Source organism: Delphinapterus leucas, chromosome 7 (assembly GCF_059928025.1).
Source record: "Delphinapterus leucas isolate spDelLeu-1000000601 "Yukka" chromosome 7, BTC_Dleu_Yukka2, whole genome shotgun sequence".
Lineage (NCBI taxonomy): Eukaryota > Metazoa > Chordata > Mammalia > Artiodactyla > Monodontidae > Delphinapterus > Delphinapterus leucas.
Genome location: NC_143135.1, coordinates 119,499,228 through 119,519,947, shown reverse-complemented (window position 1 = coordinate 119,519,947; position 20,720 = coordinate 119,499,228).

Genomic DNA, 20,720 nt, shown 5'->3' with positions numbered 1-20,720 from the left:
AAAGAAGTTGTGGTACGTATGTACAGAGGAATATCACTCACCAATGAAATCTATGTCACCTGGCCCGTCGTGGCATAATGAGTGGATTCAGGTACGATGATTCTAAGAGAAATAAGTCACACAGAAAATGAAACATCATAAGATATCTCTAATACACCGAATGTAATCTTGGCTACACAATAACTGAATTACAAAACAGAACAGGGTCTCAAATTTAGAAAACCAACTTATGTTTGCTTAAGGGGAAAGGTGAGTTGGGGTGCTGCATAAAACCAGAGATAGAAATTAGCACAGATACCATTCCATACGTCAAATATGTAATAGTCAAGACCTACACCTTGCTCAACGAAATGGGCTAAACACCCTATATTCAACGCCTAGGAATACACCTGACTAGTAAGAATCTTCAAACCCATGGATTTATATGTCTCCATAAGAGAATCAAACGTGTGTACAGCTGCATGAAGGCAGCAGAGAAAATCCGATAAATCCCATTATCAAAATCAATTACAAAAACAAAACACAATGACAGTGAAATAGAGAGCAATTCTTAAATAATTCATTCAGGACTTGTGATGCAACCTGGATTTACCTCATCTAAACCCAGAGCTGAGTGAGACATAAAGATGGACACTTCGGGCTGATAGCATTGGTGAGGTTCGATGAGCCAATGCACACCATTTGAAGTCATACTGCATGGTACCCATTCCATGGGTCCCAACTCTCCAGGTTTAAGGGATTCTTCCTTCAGCTAAAACATGCATGGGAAACCCACAGTGTGGTCCACCTTGTGATTTGGATTCGTTTTCAAATGCATCTCAGTTTTTTTCCCCTGGTACTAGGGTTCAATATTCCAGACCCATCAATAACACTCTCCCCATATATATATTCAGGAAAAAACGCATACGCCCTTTTTGGCCAACCAAGCAAGCGTGTAAAGAAAATCTGCACTACAATGAAGCCTCACTGCCCCCCGGTCAAAAGGGCCATCTGAAAAAAGTGTAAAATCCAGAAAGGCAGGACAGGCCATGGGGAACATGTAGCCTTGTTATGCTGATGGGCGGGATGTGAACCACCAACAGCCACTCTGGAGAACTGTATGGTGTTTCCGGAAACACGTAGGAAACAAAGCAACACAGCCTATGGCACTTCCACTTATGGTCCTATAGTTTAGGGACATTAAAATGAAAAACACAGAGCCACCCCAAAGTTTGGGACGGCTCTGTTTACAAGAACCTCGTCTACGATACAAGTTAAATATCCCAGAAATCGAAATATGGATAAAGAAGATGTGGTACGTATGTACAATGGAATATCACTCAGCAATGATATCTATGTCATCAGGCCAGTAGTGGCATAATGAATGGATTCAGGTATGATGATTTTACGTGAAATAAGTCACACAGAAAAAGAAACATCATAAGTTATCACTAATACATGGAATGTAAACTTGGCTACACATGAACTGATCTACAAAACAGAACACAGTCTCAAATTTAGAAAACGAACTTACGCTTGCTTATGGGGAAAGGTGAGTTGGCGTGCTGCATAAAACCAGAGATTGAAATTAGCACAGATATCTTTCCATAAGCCAAATATATAATAGACAAGACCTACTCCTTGCTCAACGAAATGAACTCAACACCCCATATTCAACGCCTCGGAATATACCTGACAATAAGAATCTTAAAACCCATGGATTTATATGTCTCCGTAAGAGAATCAAGCGTGTGTACAGTGGCCTAAACGCAGCAGTGAAAATCGGATAACTTCCTTTATCAAAAAAAATTTCAAAAACAAAACACAATGACAGTGAAATAGAGAGCAATTCTTAAATAATTCATTCAGGGCTTGTGATGCAACCTGGATTTACCACATCTACACCCAGAGCTGGGTGAGACATAAGGCTGGACCCTTCGCGCTGATACCATTGGTGAGGCTCGGTGAGCAAATGCAGACCGTTTGAAGGCATACTGCATGGTACCCATTCCATGGGTCCCAACTCTCCAGGTTTAAGGGATTCTTCCTTCAGCTAAAACATGCATGAGAAACGCAGAGTATATTCCACCATGTGATTGCGAAACGTTTTCAAATGCATCTCAGTTTTTGTGCCCTGGTACTCGGGTTCACCATTCCAGACGCTTTACTAACACTCTCCCCACTTGGAGAGTCAATGCCTTTAACATCCTGTTCAGCACAGTTTGCAATTTCTGAGCAAGATGAACAGGAATAGGGAGAACCAATGAGAGACTAGCTGTAGGTGCCTGCACGGGCAAGTGTAACGACCATTTCCCACCAGGAAGAGGAATTAACCAAAGGGTCAGCGTGCCCTGCCAGAAACAGATTAGCGCCTGAAGCATTCCTGCGGTTTTCGGCCAGCTCACAAGAAAGCGAGTTGAAGAAAGGAGCTCAGGGGCACTCTAATTCACAAACCTGCAGAGTTATGAATGACAGCTATCGTCCAAAAATATATTGAAGTAAGTCTGCGAAGAGGACTGGAAAGGGGGGCAGCATTTGAGGAAAACTATTTCAGGGGGTAGACTGGAATTGCACTTAAAGCATAGGAAATGAGGCAGAATGTCGACAATGATGCACTTTGCCAAAAAGGGCGTATGCATTTTTTCCTGAATATATTCAGGAAAAAACGCATACACCCTTGATGGCCAACCAAGCAAGCCTGTAAAGGAAATCTGCACCAAGGGCAGAAAGCTGTTGGGGGGATGGTGGTGTGAAGAGTTGAGAGATTGGGATTGACATGTATACATTTATATGTATAAAATAGATAACCAATAAGAACCTGCTGTATAAAAAATAAGATTAAAAATTAAAAAAAATAAAATTAAAAAGTAAAACAGAAAAAATATTCTTCCCTCCACATACATGTATTTATATGAATAAATTATTTCTATGCTTATATTTGTAAATGCAAAAAAGAGGAATGAAATCTACCTTGAACCAAAAACGAAAAATAGAAAAAACAAACAGAATCCACAAGTTACACAGAGGAAAACCGTATCAGGACACTTGCTCCAGTTGTAAACAATTCTGAAGTTGGTCAGTGGTGGGGAATCATCTCCCATACAGCCAGCAGGCCCCACGCAACAAGCGTCCTCATTGCAAAGCTGGGGGACCGTGCTGAGGCATCTGTGAGTAAACGTGGTCCGAGCCCCAGGCCAGCTGCTGCTGAAATGTTCCCACCCTTCCCAGATAAAACACCTGAATATGTTCAAGGACTTGAAAGCCTAGAGGAAGGGCAATGGAGCCACACGAGTGATTGCATGCCAGCCAACTTGGTGCCTGCAGGCCAGCCAGGATGGTCCTGGCCCTGGGTGCTCTTCTGGAAGCTTTCCATTTCCCTGCCTGAGATACCCCTCCTGTCCCGGCCCCCACTGATTTCTTCCTTCCTCACGTCTGCCCAGGGAGAAATTCCAGCGCCAGGTATGGGTGACACATCCTCTTCTTTAGCAGGTGGCATCTTGACAACTGCTGCAGAAAGTCCAGCAGAGCCCCACTCACACTGGGCCACCCACAACGCCGTGACCTGTCACTCCCTGCCACCAGCCCAGCCCCGAGACTGCTGACAGGGCAGAGAAAATGGCGTCAGGCACAGCTGCAGGGGTTCTTGCTGCCTGGAGCGGTGTTTATATTGATCTCAAAACAGGCACACCTGGGGAGGGCTGGCCGGCATGGTCAGGCTGCCCAGGTCAGCCAATCATCACCCCTCAGGGTCTCACAGTTGCAGAAAATGGAACTTGCTGAATCGGCCAGGTCCAAGGAACAGGTGTGGGCTCTTGAGAGTCAGGATAGACAATGGGCTGCAGCTCTGGCTTGTATTCTAATCATTTTATCTGGCCCATGAGTGGGAGACAGCTTCAAGAAAACCCTGGCCTAATAAGAGGACCCCAGGAGTCAGGGAGAGGAGGGGTGGGTGGTGGGTGGAGACAGAGGCCTGGTGCCCCGGGTGCAGTGGAAGTCTCTGGAAGACCAGGTGGTGGCAGGCCGTACAGAGTGATGCCCAGGGTCACAGACCTGTCGGAGTTGCTATTTGTTAGTTCAAGTCCTGCTCTGAGGTGCTCTGTGTCAGATCTGAGTGACAGGTGAGCTGAGAGTGCTCTGCAATGAGGGCAATGTGCACGGTTCCTGTGTGCCCTGCCCTGCCACAGTACCTGCAAGTGTAGCTCTGTATCCTGGGAGGGAGCTGACCACGAGAGCCCCATGGGCTGCAGGGGACCTGCCCAGGGAACCCCATATCCTGGGATGGGCCTGACCATGAGAGCCCCATGGGCTGGTGTGGAGGTGGGGTACCTGCCCAGGTGAGCTCCATATCCTGAGATTGGCCTGACCACGAGAGCCCCATGGGCTGCCAGGGGCCTGGTAAAGATGTCAGGATCGTCAGTGAAGCCACCGAGTATATACCTCCAGTAGTTCCTAATTCCTACACCCTGCTGGTCATTCTACCAACCACCAGGAGACGGTATTCTGTATTAGTCTTCAATGATGCCTTCTTTTGTATGCCATTAGTCCCAGAGTCACAAGAAATTTTGGCTTGTAAGTGGCAGGACTCAACATACAACTAAAACAATACATCCAGGCCGTCTTGCCCCAAGTGTTCAAAAATTCCCACACCATCTTTGGGGAAAGCTTAGCTAAAGACGTAAAAGTTCTACCTCTGGAAAAGGAAACACTCCTTCAATATGCTGACGACATTCTGATCACCAGCCCTACTAAGGAGGCCTCTGAACTACCAAGCCAATAAAGGATAGAAGTTGTCCAAGAAAAAGCTCAAATATCACAGACTACGGTGACCTGCCTGGGCTTCATTCTCACAGAAGGTCGGAGAAGCTCATCCCAGGAAAGGGAAGAAACAATTTACAGCCTTACCCCTTTCTAAAACTAGAAGACAGCTTAGGGGTTCCTGGGGAGGCCAGAGTTTGCTGCTTCTGGATCCCTAACTACAGTCTACTAGCTGGGCCTCTATATGAAACACTGAAAGGAAAAGATGATGATCCTTTTGAATAGAATCCAGAAGTGGCCTTTCAAGAATGGAAAGAGCAGTCAATTCAGACCCTTGCCCTGGAACTCCCTAATTTAGCTAAACCCTTTGACCTTTACATTCCTAGTGAAAGGTGAATTGCCATTGGAGTATTAGTGCAAAACCTGGGACCACTTGAAATGGAACAATGCAAGAATGCCATCCAGGTAGGATAAACTATAGTCACCAAGGGGCTTGGCCCACTGCAACATCTGGCCAACATACTGGCGGTATCTAAAAACCTGGAAATCAGCAGCCCAAATGGCCACCTCCCTCCTAAGGGAAAAGGACCCCACGTGGTGTTCCTAACCCCCAACCATGCCCTGAAGTTGCAGGGTTTGCTCCGTGGGCACACTGACCTCCAGTGAGGAAGCCCTCCTACTCCAACATCCAGAGAGATATCCGGGGGCAACGGGGCACCATGACGACACATGTGACCATCACTTGACCTGGAGTTTCTCTCATAAAACAACAAGAGTGTGTCACAAAAGAGTAGACTACTGCTTGCAGGACTTACTGCACCCAGAGGGGAGGTAATAATCTTGGCAGGGGAACCGTATATCACGCTGTCACCATAGAAAAGCCTACAGACACCGTGATGATGGTGACCAGTAAGACCGGCTGGACTCCTGTTTACTTCAAAAGGCTGTTGACTCAGTGGCCATCATGGTCCTTCATCACAACTGACCCTGGACTGTCCGGGAGTTGAGCAGGCAGGGTCCTGACACCTGGTGCTGTTTTTACGTTAATTCAGAGGCCTAATTGAAGAAAGTGCAGACTACTAGTCAGAGCATCTAGGCTGGCAGAAACGGTCAGCCTAAAGTGTCTGAACAAATGTGTGGCGGGGTGAAAGTGGACCTCACAGCGTCACTGCACATTTCCTTCCCGGACCCTTAAAGGTCATTAGAATCTATAACACTACCAATGCTCATGCTCAGGCAGATGAACAGGGAGGCTGGAGGCCTGGGGACAATCAACGTCACCTAGAGGCTGCTGGGGAGAAGTTCTGACCCTCGCCCACGGGTATAAGGGCTCCTAACTCAGCACTCAGCAGTTACAGAAGAAGGGTCTGCACCGTCAGCACTCCAAGAATGAGGAAGAGGACAAAAGGCAGAAGAGGGGTTTGTCCCAGGCAAAGCCCATTAAAAATCCCTGGGAGATAAAAATAGAATCTGGGCAATAAAATAAAGTCTAACCTTTTTTATCCTTTGTGCTTTGTCTAATTTCATGTGCTCCTAGGGTCCCGCATACAGAGGTTCCACACCCGGCACTTCAGACCAGATTTCCTAGTACAGAATGGCTGGGTCGACACATCAGGTCCTGGGGCCCAGTGCAGACTCCGCGATATAGAGCCTGAGCTGCAGCCAACAGGGCCCTCGAGAGCTCTGCCCCCTCCCTCCCACTGAATCTGACAGGATCTCTACACAGCAGCCCAGCCCACAGCCCACGGGGTAGCACATGCTCTCACCTCTCCATTCTCTGATCAAAATATAAAGTTTCCTTTGCTTCTGAACCAAACTCAGTCTCGATCTGTTGGCTCCAATGACACTGGGCATGGGGACACTTGTTGGGGTCCACTCTGGAGGATCAGTAACAGAAATTGAGAACGTTGTAACTTCAATGAACAGATGTGTGAGCCAAACTATAATTAACATAGAACAGTGTATAAGGCTCGGGTAAAATAAGATGTTTCTAACACTTCCATTTGATATTTCCATCACTTTATTATAAGCAAGTTCAGTGAAAAGGTTTGTCTTATTTGTCAGGTCAATATTAGAGAAGCGAAGTGATTTCTTTCCAAGGATGTACATCTAATAATCTTGGTTAAATCTTCAATCTTGTTTTAAATGCTTTTCCATTGAAAATGATACCTCTCATTCAGCTCCCCCATTTCTGAGAAGTATAAAATCTTATAATTTATTATTACCAAAGTGGAAAGGTGGGAGGAGGGATAAATTAACAGTTTGGGATTAACACATACACACTGCTATGTATAAAATAGATCGTCAACAAGGAACTACTCTATAGCACAGGGAACTACACTCAATATTTTGCAATAACCTATAAGGGGAAATAATCTGAAAAAGAATAGATATTTTTATTGACATCATCTATCAATGACAGTTAAAATGGAACCTAAGGGAAGCCGGTGGTCAGTGCTTCTGACCCTGAAGACTTCAATCATCTAAAGTTTGGACTCTGCCTACTTCCCAAGGCCCTTAATGAACATATGTGTAGCCGTAGCTTAAAAAATTCCCCAGTTTGGGTAGCGGAGAGACACTGATTTTGAAAAAGCCCTGGTGTTCTCCTCACATGAACGGGACACTTCCTACAGCTAAAACATGCCTGTCACACCCAGAGGATGGTATATCGTCTGATCGGGAAGAGTTTGGAAAAGGCATCTCATCTCCTCATCTCCTGGTGCTCGGGTTCACCACTCCGGCGTCTTTACTAACAGTCTCCCCACTTGGAGATGTCAGCACTGTCAACATCCTGTTGCACACAGTTTGGAATTTGTCCAAGGATGAAGCAGAAGGAGGAGGAACAATGAGAGACAAGTCCTAGGTTTTCGGACAGACATATGTCACTCTAATTTCCAATCAGGAAGACGAATTGACCAAAGGCTAGGGTTGCCCATGGAAACAGAATAGGGCTTGAGGAAATCCCGCTGCTTTGTGGCCAGTTCCCATAAACACAAGTTGAAAAATGGAACTCAGGGACACTAAAATTCACGAAACTGCAGAGTTGAAAATATCTATCACTGAAAAATGTCTTGAGGAAAGTCAGAGAAAAGGACTTGTAAGCAACGGAGAATGGCAGGAAAGGGATTGGATGAGGTAGAAAGGACTCGCCATTAAGCACAAGAAAAGGGGCTGAACATTGCCAACATTGCAGTTGGCCAAAAAGGGTGTATGCATCTTTTTCTGTATATATTCAAGAAAAGGGCATACACTTTTTTAGCCAACCAAACAGGTGGGCACTGGAAATCAATACTACAAAACATATCACTTCGCATCAGTCAGAAGAGCCTTCCTCATAAAGTGTAAACACCAGAAATGCAGGACAGGGCAAGGAGAAAAGGGAGCCCTGTGAGGCTTATAGTGGAAATGTATATTGCCAACGGTCACTCTGGAAAAGTGTATTGTGATTACTAAAGCATCTAAAAAATGAGCTACAGAGCACAGGGCACTTGCACTCATGGACGTATATCTTGGGAAAAAGAAAAATCGAGAGGACACAGGCACCCCAATGTTTACCGCCTCTCTGTTTAATATATCCTCGATTAGGATATAATTTATATGTCACTGGAGGGAAAAAATGGACAGAGGTGTGGCACTTATGTAGAGTGGAATATTACTCAGCCTGAAAATCAATGAAACATGGCCAGTTGTAACAACCCCAGAGGAGTTACGTATGATCATTTGAAGTCACATAATTCAAAAAGACAAAGACATACGATATTACTAATACATGGAATGTAAACGTGGCTACAAATGAACTGAATTACAAAAGAGAACGGGGTCTCAAATTTAGAAAACCAACTTATGCTTGCTTAAGGATCAAGGAGAGTTGGGGTGCTGCATAAAACCAGAGATTGAAATTAGCACAGATACCGTTCCATAAGCCAAATATGTAATAGAAAAAACCTACTTCCTGGTCAACGAAATGGACTCAACACCCCATATTCAGTGCCTAGGAATATACAGGATGAGTAAGAGTCTTAATACCTATGGATTTATATGTCTCCATAAGAGAATCAAGCGTGTGTACAGTGACAAAAACGCAGCAGTGAAAATCAGCTAAATCCCATTATCAAAATAAATTTCAAAAACAAAAAAAATGACAGTGAAATAGAGAGCAATTCTTAAATAATTCATTCAGGGCTTGTGATGCAACCTGGATTTACCTCATCTACACGCAGAGCTGAGTGAGACATAAGGTTGGACACTTAGGGCTGACAGCATGGATGAGGTTCGATGAGCAAATGCAGACCATTTGTAGTCATACTGCATAGTACCCATTCCATGGGTCCCAACTCTCCAGGTTTAAGGGATTCTTCCTTCAGCTAAAACATGCATGGGAAACCCACAGTATGGTGCACCGTGTGACCGGAAAACGTTTTCAAATGAATCTCAGTTTTCGTACCCTTTTACTCGGGTTCACCATTCCAGACCCTTTACTAACACTCTCCCCACTTGGAGAGTCAGTGCCTTTAACCTCCTGTTTGGCACAGTTTGCAATTTCTGCGCAAGATGTACAGGAATAGGGAGAACCAATGAGAGACTAGCTGTAGGTGTCTGCAGGGGCAAATTTAACGCTCATTTCCCACCAGGAAGAGGAATTAACCAAAGGCTCAGCATGCCGTTCCGGAATCAGATTAGGGCCTGAAGCAATCCTCCGGGTTTGTGGCCAGCTCACAAGAAAGCGATTTGAAGAAAGGAGCTCAGGGGCACTGTAATTCACAAACCTGCAGAGTTATGAATGACAGCTATCGTCCAAAAATATATTGAAGGAAGGCTGCGAAGAGGACTTGAAAGCGGGGCAGAATTGCAGGAAAACGATTTCAGGGGGTAGACTGGAATTGCATTTAAAGCATACGAAAAGAGGCAGAACGTCGTCAGTGATGCACTTGGCCAAAAAGGGGGTATACGTATTTTCCTGAATATATTCAGGAAAAAACGCATATGCCCTTTTTGGCCAACCAAGCAAGCATGTTAAAGAAATCTGCACTACAGTGAAGTCTCACTGCCCCCCGGTCAAAAGGGCCATCTGAAAAAAGTGTAAAATTCAGAAAGGAAGCACAGGCCATGGAGAATAGGGAGCCTTGTTATGCTGATGGGCGGGATGTAAATTGCCAAGAGCCACTCTGGAGAAGTGTATGGTGTGTCCTCAAACACCTAAAAAACAAAGCAACGGAGCCTACAGCACTTCCACTTATGGTCCTATAGCTTAGGGAAATTAAAATCAGAAACACACAGCCACCCCAACGTTTCAGACGGCTCTGTTTACAAGAATCTCGTCTACGGTACAAGTTAAATATCGCAGAAAGCAAAAAATGGATAAAGAAGTGGTGGTACGTATGTACAATGGAATATCAATCTCCAATGAAATCTATGTCATCAGGCCCGTCGCGGCATAATGAGTGGATTCAGGTACGATGATTCTAAGTGAAATAAGTCACACAGAAAATGAAACATCATAAGATATCACTAATATACGGAATGTAATCTTGGCTACACATGAACAGAATTACAAAACAGAACAGGGTCTCAAATTTAGAAAACCAACTTATGTTTGCTTAAGGGGAAAGGTGAGTTGGGGTGCTGTATAAAACCAGAGATAGAAATTAGCACAGATACCATTCCATATGTCAAATATATAATAGTCAAGACCTACACTTTCTCAACGAGATGGACTAAACACCCTATATTCAAAGCCTAGCAATACACCTGAGTAGTAAGAATCTTCAAACCCATAGATTTATATGTCTCCATAAGAGAATCAAGCGTGTGTACAGCTGCATGAAGGCAGCAGAAAAAATCCGATAAACCCTATTATCAAAATGAATTACAAAAACAAAACACAATGACAGTGAAATAGAGAGCAATTCTTAAATAATTCAATCAGGGCTTGTGATGCAACCTGGATTTACCTCAACTAAACCCAGAGCTGAGTGAGACATAAGGTTGGACACTTCGGGCTGATAGCATTGGTGAGGCTCGATGAGCAAATGCAGACCATTTGAAGTCATACTACATGGTACCCATTCCATGGGTCCCAACTCTCCAGGTTTAAGCGATTCTTCCTTCAGCTAAAACATGCATGGGAAACCCACAGTATGGTGCACTGTGTGACGGGGAAACGTTTTCAAATGCATCTCAGTTTTTGTCCCCTTTTACTTGGGTTCACAATTCCAGATCCTTTACTAACACTCTCCCCACTTGGAGAGTCAGTGCCTTTAACCTGCTGATTGGCACAGTTTGCAATTTCTGCGCAAGATGAACAGGAATAGGGAGAACCAATGAGAGACTAGCTGTAGGTGTCTGCACGGGCAAATTTAACGCTCATTTCCAACCAGGAAGAGGAATTAACCAAAGGCTCAGCATGCCGTGCCGGAACCATATTAGGGCCTGAAGCAATCCTGCGGGTTTGCGGCCAGCTCACAAGAAAGCGATTTGAAGAAAGGAGCTCAGGGGCACTGTAATTCACACAACTGCAGAGTTATAAATGACAGCTATCGTCAAAAAATATATTGAAGGAAGGCTGCGAAGAGGACTTGAAAGCGGGGCAGAATTGCAGGAAAACGATTTCAGGGGGTAGACTGCAATTGCATTTAAAGTATAGGAAAAGAGGCAGAACGTCGAAAATGATGCACTTGGCCAAAAAGGGCGTATGCGTTTTTTCCTGAATATATTCAGGAAAAAATGTATATGCCCTTTTTGGCCAACCAAGCAAGCATGTTAAAGAAATCTGCACTACAATGAAGTCTCACTGCTCCCCGGTCAAAAGGTCCATCTGAAAAAGTGTATAATCCAGAAAGGCAGCACAGGCCATGGAGAACAGGGAGCCTTGTTATGCTTATGGGTGTGATGTTAATTGCCAACAGGCACTCTGGAGAAGTGTATGGTGTTTCCTGAAACACCTAAAACACAAAGCAACGGAGCCTACGGCACTTGCACTTATGGTCATATAGCTTAGGGAAATTAAAATCAAAAACACACAGCCACCCCAAAGTTTCATACGGCTCTGTTTTCAAGAACCTCGTCTACGGTACAATTTAAATATCGCAGAAAGCAAAAAATGGATAAAGACGTTGTGGTACGTATGTGCAATAGAATATCACTCTCCAATGAAATCTATGTCATCAGGCCCATCGCGGCATAATGAGTGGATTCATGTACGATGATTCTAAGTGAAATAAGTCACACAGAAAATGAAACATCATAAGATATCACTAATACACGGAATGTAATCTTGGCTACACATGAACTGAATTACAAAACAGAACAGGGTCTCAAATTTAGAAAACCAACTTATGTTTGCTTAAGGGGAAAGGTGAGTTGGGTGCTGCATAAAACCAGAGATAGAAATTAGCACAGATACCATTCCATACGTCAAATATGTAATAGTCAAGACCTACCCCTTGCTCAACGAAATGGGCTAAACACCCTATATTCAACGCCTAGGAATACACCTGACTAGAAAGAATTTTCAAACCCATGGATTTATATGTCTCCATAAGAGAATCAAGCGTGTGTACAGCTGCATGAAGGCAGCAGAGAAAATCCGGTAAATCCCATTATCAAAATGAATTACAAAAACAAAACACAATGACAGTGAAATAGAGAGCAATTCTTAAATAATTCATTCAGGGCTTGTGATGCAACCTGGATTTACCTCATCTACACCCAGAGCTGAGTGAGACATAATGTTGGACACTTCGGGCTGATAACATTGGTGAGGTTCGTTGAGCAAATGCAGACAATTTGAAGTCATACTGCATGGTTCCCATTCCATTGGTCCCAACTCTCCAGGTTTAAGCGATTCTTCCTTCAGCTAAAACATGCATGGGAAACCCACAGTATGGTGCACTGTGTGACCGGGAAACGTTTTCAAATGCATCTCAGTTTTCCTCCCCTTTTACTCGGGTTCACAATTCCAGACCATTTACTAACACTCTCCCCACTTGGAGAGTCAGTGCCTTTAACCTGCTGTTTGGCACAGTTTGCAATTTCTGCACATGATGAACAGGAATAGGTAGAACCAATGAGAGACTAGCTGTAGGTGTCTGCAGGGGCAAATTTAACGCTCATTTCCCACCAGGAAGAGGAATTAACCAAAGGCTCAGCATGCCGTGCCGGAACCATATTAGGGCCTGAAGCAATCCTGCGGGTTTGCGGCAAGCTCACAAGAAAGCGATTTGAAGAAAGGAGCTCAGGGGCACTGTAATTCACAAACCTGCAGTGTTATAAGTGACAGCTATCGTCCAAAAATATATTGAAGGAAGGCTGCGAAGAGGACTTGAAAGCGGGGCAAAATTTCAGGAAAACGATTTCAGGGGGTAGACTGGAATTGCATTTAAAGCATAGGAAAAGAGGCAGAACGTCTACAATGATGCACTTGGCCAAAAGGGCGTATGCGTTTTTTCCTGAATATATTCAGGAAAAAACGCATACGCCCTTTTTGGCCAACCAAGCAAGCATGTTAAAGAAATCTGCACTACAATAAAGTCTCACTGCCCCCCGATCAAAAGGGCCATCTGAAAAAAGTGTAAAATCCAGAAATGCAGCACAGGCCATGGAGAACAGGGAGCCTTGTTATGCTGATGGGTGGGATATAAATTGCCAAGAGCCACTCTGGAGAAGTGTATGGTGTTTCCTGAAACACCTAAGAAACAAAGCAACGGAGCCTACGGCACTTCCACTTATGGTCCTATAGCTTAGGGAAATTAAAATCAAAAACAAACAGCCACCCCAAAGTTTCAGACGGCTCTGTTTACAAGAACCTCGTCTACGGTACAAGTTAAATATCCCAGAAAGCGAAAAATGGATAAACAAGTTGTGGTACGTACGTACAATGGTATATCACTCACCAATGAAGTCTATGTCATCTGGCCCGTCATGGCATAATGAGTGGATTCAGGTACAATGATTCTAAGTGACATAAGTCACACAGAAAATGAAACATCATAAGATATCACTAATACACCGAATGTAATCTTGGCTACACATGAACTGAATTACAAAACAGAACAGGGTCTCAAATTTAGAAAACCAACTTATGTTTGCTTAAGGGGAAAGGTGAGTTGGGGTGCTGCATAAAACCAGAGATAGAAATTAGCACAGATACCATTCCATACGTCAAATACGTAATAGACAAACCTACCCCTTGCTCAACAAAATGGGCTAAGCACCCTATATTCAACGCCTAGGAATACTCCTGACTAGTAAGAATCTTCAAACCAATGGATTTATATGTCTCCATAAGAGAATCAAGCGTGTGTACAGCTGCATGAAGGCAGCAGAGAAAATCCGATAAAAACCATTATCAAAATGAATTAAAAAACAAAACACAATGACAGTGAAATAGAGAGCAATTCTTAAATAATTCATTCAGGGCTTGTGATGCAACCTGGATTTACCTCATCTACACCCAGAGCTGAGTGAGACATAAGGTTGGACACTTCGGGCTGATAGCATTGGTGAGGTTCGATGAGGAAATGAAGACCATTTGAAGTCATACTGCATGGTACCCATTCCATGGGTCCCAACTCTCCAGGTTTAAGCGATTCTTCCTTCAGCTAAAACATGCATGGGAATCCCACAGTATGGTGCACCGTGTGACTGGGAAACGTTTTCAAATGCATCCCAGTTTTCGTCCCCTTTTTTTTGGGTTCACTATTCCAGAGCCTTTACTAACACGCTCCCCACTTGGAGAGTCAGTGCCTTTAACCTCCTGTTTGGCACAGTTTGCAAATTCTGCACAAGATGAACAGGAATAGGGAGAACCAATGAGAGACTAGCTGTAGGTGTCTGCACGGGCAAATTTAACGCTCATTTCCCAGCAGGAAGAAGAATTAACCAAAGGCTCAGCATGCCGAGCAGCAACAAGATTAGGGCCTGAAGCAATCCTGCGGGTTTGCGGCCAGCTCAAAAGAAAGCGATTTGAAGAAAGGAGCTCAGGGGCACTGTAATTCACAAACCTGCAGAGTTATAAATGACAGGTATCGTCCAAAAATATATGGAAGGAAGGCTGCGAAGAGGACTTGAAAGCGGGGCAGAATTGCAGGAAATCGATTTCAGGGGGTAGACTGGAATTGCATTTAAATCATAGGAAAAGAGGCAGAAAGACGACAATGATGCACTTGGCCAAAAAGGGCGTATGCGTTTTTTCCTGAATATATTCAGGAAAAAACGCATACGCCCTTTTTGGCCAACCAAGCAAGCATGTTAAAGAAATCTGCACTACAATGAAGTCTCACTGCCCCCCGGTCAAAAGGGCCATCTGAAAAAAGTGTAAAATCCAGAAAGGCAGCACAGGCCATGGAGAACAGCGAGCCTTGTTATGCTGATGGGCGGGATGTAAATTGCCAACAGCCACTCTGGAGAAGTGTATGGTGTTTCCCGGAACACCGAAAAAACAAAGCTACGGAGCCTACGGCACTTCCACTTATGATCCTATAGCTTAGGGAAATTAAAATCAAAAACACACAGCCACCCCAAAGTGTCGGACGGCTCTGTTTACAAGAACCTCGTCTACGGTACAAGTTAAATATCCCAGAATGTGAAAAATGGATAAAGAAGTTGTGGTACGTACGTACAATGGAATATCACTCAGCAATGAAATCTATGTCATCAGGCCCGTCGCGGCATAATGAGTGGATTCAGGTACGATGATTCTAAGTGAAATAAGTCACACAGAAAATGAAACATCATAAGATATCACTAATACACGGAATGTAAACTTGGCTACACATGAACTGAATTACAAAACAGAACAGGGTCTCAAATTTAGAAAACCAACTTATGCTTGCTTAAGGGGAAAGGTGAGTTGTTGTGCTGCATAAAACCAGAGATAGAAATTAACACAGATACCTTTCCATAAGCCAAATATGTAATAGTCAAGACCTACCCCTTGCTCAACGAAATGGACTAAACACCCCATATTCAACGCCTAGGAATACACCTGACTAGTAAGAATCTTCAAACCCATGGATTTATATGTCTCTGTAAGAGAATGAAGCGTGTGTACAGCGGCATGAAGGCAGCAGAGAAAATCCGATAAATCCCATTATCAAAATGAATTACACAAACAAAACCCAAGGACAGTGAAATAGAGAGCAATTCTTAAATAATTCATTCAGGGCTTGTGATGCAACCTGGATTTACCACATCTACACCCAGAGCTGAGTGAGACATAAGGTTGGGCACTTCGGGCTGATAGCATTGGTGAGGTTCGATGAGCAAATGCAGACCCTTTGAAGTCATACAGCATGGTACCCATTCCATGGGTCCCAACTCTCCAAGTTTAAGGGATTCTTCCTTCAGCTAAAACATGCATGGGAAACCCACAGTATGGTGCACCGTGTGACTGGCAAACGTTTTCAAATGCATCTCAGTTTTCATCCCCTTTTACTCGGGTTCACCATTCCAGACCCTTTACGAAAACTCTCCCCACTTGGAGAGTCAGTGCCTTTAACCTCCTGTTGGGCACAGTTTGCAATTTCTGCGCAAGATGAATAGGAATAGGGAGAACGAATGAGAGACTAGCTCTAGGTGTCTGCACGGGAAAATTTAATGCTCATTTCCCAGCAGGAAGAGGAATTAACCAAAGGCTCAGCATGCCGTGCCGGAACCAGATTAGGGCCTGAGGAAATCCTGTGGGTTTGCGGCCAGCTCTCAAGATAGCGAGTTGAAGAAATGAGCTCAGGGGCACTGTAACTCACAAACCTGCAGAGTTGTAAATGACAGCTATCGTCCAAAAATATATTGAAGGAAGCCTGCGAAGACGACTTGTAAGCGGGACAGGTTTGCAGGAAAACGATTTCAGGGGGTAGACGTGAATTTCATTTAAAGCATAGGAAAAGAGGCAGAACGTCGACAATGATGCTCTTGGGCAAAAATGGCGTATGCGTTTTTTCCTGAATATATTCAGGAAAAAACGCATATGCCCTTTTTGGCCAACCAAGCAAGCATGTTAAAGAAATCTGCACTACAATGAAGTCTCACTGCCCCCCGGTCAAAAGGGCCATCTGAAAAAAGTGTAAAATCCAGAAAGGCAGCAGAGGCCATGGAGAACAGGGAGCCTTGTTATGCTGATGGGCGGGATGTAAATTGCCAACAGCCACTCTGGAGAAGTGTATGGTGTTTCCCGGAACACCGAAAAAACAAAGCTACGGAGCCTACGGCACTTCCACTTATGGTCCTATAGCTTAGGGAAATTAAAATCAAAAACACACAGCCACCCCAAAGTGTTGGACGGCTCTGTTTACAAGAACCTCGTCTACGGTACAAGTTAAATATCCCAGAATGTGAAAAATGGATAAAGAAGTTGTGGTACGTACGTACAATGGAATATCACTCAGCAATGAAATCTATGTCATCAGGCCCGTCGGGCATAATGAGTGGATTCAGGTACGATGATTCTAAGTGAAATAAGTCACACAGAAAATGAAACATCATAAGATATCACTACTACACGGAATGTAAACTTGGCTACACATGAACTGAATTACAAAACAGAACAGGGTCTCAAATTTAGAAAACCAACTTATGCTTGCTTAAGGGGAAAGGTGAGTTGGGGAGCTGCATAAAACCAGAGATAGAAATTAGCACAGATACCTTTCCATAAGCCAAATATGTAATAGTCAAGACCTACCCCTGGCTCAACGAAATGGACTAAACACCCCATATTCAACGCCTAGGAATACACCTGAGTAGTAAGAATCTTCAAACCCATGGATTTATATGTCTCTGTAAGAGAATGAAGCGTGTGTACAGCGGCATGAATGCAGCAGAGAAAATCCGATAAATCCCATTATCAAAATGAATTACACAAACAAAACCCAAGGACAGTGAAATAGAGAGCAATTCTTAAATAATTCATTCAGGGCTTGTGATGCAACCTGGATTTACCACATCTACACCCAGAGCTGAGTGAGACATAAGGTGGGGCACTTCGGGCTGATAGCATTGGTGAGGTTCGATGAGCAAATGCAGACCCTTTGAAGTCATACAGCATGGTACCCATTCCATGGGTCCCAACTCTCCAAGTTTAAGGGATTCTTCCTTCAGCTAAAACATGCATGGGAAACCCACAGTATGGTGCACCGTGTGACTGGCAAATGTTTTCAAATGCATCTCAGTTTTCGTCCCCTTTTACTCGGGTTCACCATTCCAGACCCTTTACGAACACTCACCCCACTTGGAGAGTCAGTGCCTTTAACCTCCTGTTGGGCACAGTTTGCAATTTCTGCGCAAGATGAAAAGGAATAGGGAGAACCAATGAGAGACTAGCTCTAGGTGTCTGCACGGGCAAATTTAACGCTCATTTCCCACCAGGAAGAGGAATTAACCAAAGGCTCAGCATGCCGTGTCGAAACCAGATTAGGGCCTGAAGCAATCCTGTGGGTTTGCGGCCAGCTCACAAGATAGCGAGTTGAAGAAAGGAGCTCAGGGGCACTGTAACTCACAAACCTGCAGAGTTATAAATGACAGCTATCGTCCAAAAATATATTGAAGGAAGGCTGCGAAGACGACTTGTAAGCGGGACAGATTTGCAGGAAAACGATTTCAGGGGGTAGACGGGAATTGCATTTAAGGCATAGGAAAAGAGGCAGAACGTCGACAATGATGCTCTTGGCCACAAAGGGCGTATGGGTTTTTTCCTGAATATATTCAGGAAAAAACGCATATGCCCTTTTTGGCCAACCAAGCAAGCATGTTAAAGAAATCTGCACTACAATGAAGTCTCACTGCCCCCCGGTCAAAAGGGCCATCTGAAAAAAGTGTAAAATCCAGAAAGGCAGCACAGGCCCTGGAGAACAGGGAGCCTTGTTATGCTGATGGGCGGGATGTAAATTGCCAACAGCCACTCTGGAGAAGTGTATGGTGTTTCCCGGAACACCGAAAAAACAAAGCTACGGAGCCTACGGCACTTCCACTTATGGTCCTATAGCTTAGGGAAATTAAAATCAAAAACACACAGCCACTCCAAAGTGTCGGACGGCTCTGTTTACAAGAACCTCGTCTACGGTACAAGTTAAATATCCCAGAATGTGAAAAATGGATAAAGAAATTGTGGTACGTACGTACAATGGAATATCACTCAGCAATGAAATCTATGTCATCAGGCCCGTCACGGCATAATGAGTGGATTCAGGTACGATGATTCTAAGTGAAATAAGTCACACAGAAAATGAAACATCATAAGATATCACTAATACACGGAATGTAAACTTGGCTACACATGAACTGAATTACAAAACAGAACAGGGTCTCAAATTTAGAAAACCAACTTATGCTTGCTTAAGGGGAAAGGTGAGTTGCGGTGCTGCATAAAACCAGAGATAGAAATTAGCACAGATACCTTTCCTTAAGCCAAATATGTAATAGTCAAGACCTACCCCTTGCTCAACGAAATGGACTAAACACCCCATATTCAACGCCTAGGAATACACCTGACTAGTAAGTATCTTCAAACCCCTGGATTTATATGTCTCCGTAAGAGAATGAAGCGTGTGTACAGCGGCATGAATGCAGCAGAGAAAATCCGATAAATCCCATTATCAAAATGAATTACACAAACAAAACCCAAGGACAGTGAAATAGAGAGCAATTCTTAAATAATTCATTCAGGGCTTGTGATGCAACCTGGATTTACCACATCTACACCCAGAGCTGAGTGAGACATAAGGTTGGGCACTTCGGGCTGATAGCATTGGTGAGGTTCGATGAGCAAATGCAGACCCTTTGAAGTCATACAGCATGGTACCCATTCCATGGGTCCCAACTCTCCAAGTTTAAGGGATTCTTCCTTCAGCTAAAACATGCATGGGAAACCCACAGTATGGTGCACCGTGTGACTGGCAAACGTTTTCAAATGCATCTCAGATTTCGTCCCCTTTTACTCGGGTTCACCATTCCAGACCCTTTACGAACCCTCTCCCCACTTGGAGAGTCAGTGCCTTTAACCTCCTGTTGGGCACAGTTTGCAATTTCTGCGCAAGATGAAAAAGAATAGGGAGAACGAATGAGAGACTAGCTCTAGGTGTCTGCACGGGCAAATTTAACGCTCATTTCCCACCAGGAAGAGGAATTAACCAAAGGCTCAGCATGCCGTGCCGGAACCAGATTAGGGCCTGAAGCAATCCTGTGGGTTTGCGGCCAGCTCACAAGATAGCAAGTTGAAGAAAGGAGCTCAGGGGCACTGTAACTCACAAACCTGCAGAGTTATAAATGACAGCTATCGTCCAAAAATATATTGAGGGAAGGCTGCGAAGACGACTTGTAAGCGGGGCAGAATTGCAGGAAAACGATTTCAGGGGGTAGACGGGATTGCATTTAAAGCATAGGAAAAGGGGCAGAACGTCGTAAATGATGCTCTTGGGCAAAAAGGGCGTTTGCGTTTTTTCCTGAATATATTCAGGAAAAAACGCATACGCCCTTTTTGGCCAACCAAGCAAGCATGTTCAAGAAATCTGCACTACAATGAAGTCTCACTGCTCCCCAGTCATAAGGGCCATCTGATAAAAGTGTAAAATCCAGAATGGCAGCACAGGCCATGGAGATCAGGGAGCCTTGTTATGCTGATGGGCGGGATGTAAATTGCCAACTGTCACTCTGGAGAAGTGTATGGTGTTTCCCGGAACACCGAAAAAACAAAGGTATGGAGCCTACGGCACTTCCACTTTTGGTCCTATAGCTTAGGGAAATTAAAATCAAAAACACACAGCCACCCCAAAGTGTCGGACGGCTCTGTTTACAAGAACCTCGTCTACGGTACGAGTTAAATATCGCAGAATGTGAAAAATGGATAAAGAAGTTCTGGTACGTACGTACAATGGAATATCACTCAGCAATGAAATCTATGTCATCAGGCCCGTCGCGGCATAATGAGTGGATTCAGGTATGATGATTCTAAGTGAAATAATCACACAGGAAATGAAACATCATAAGATATCACTAAT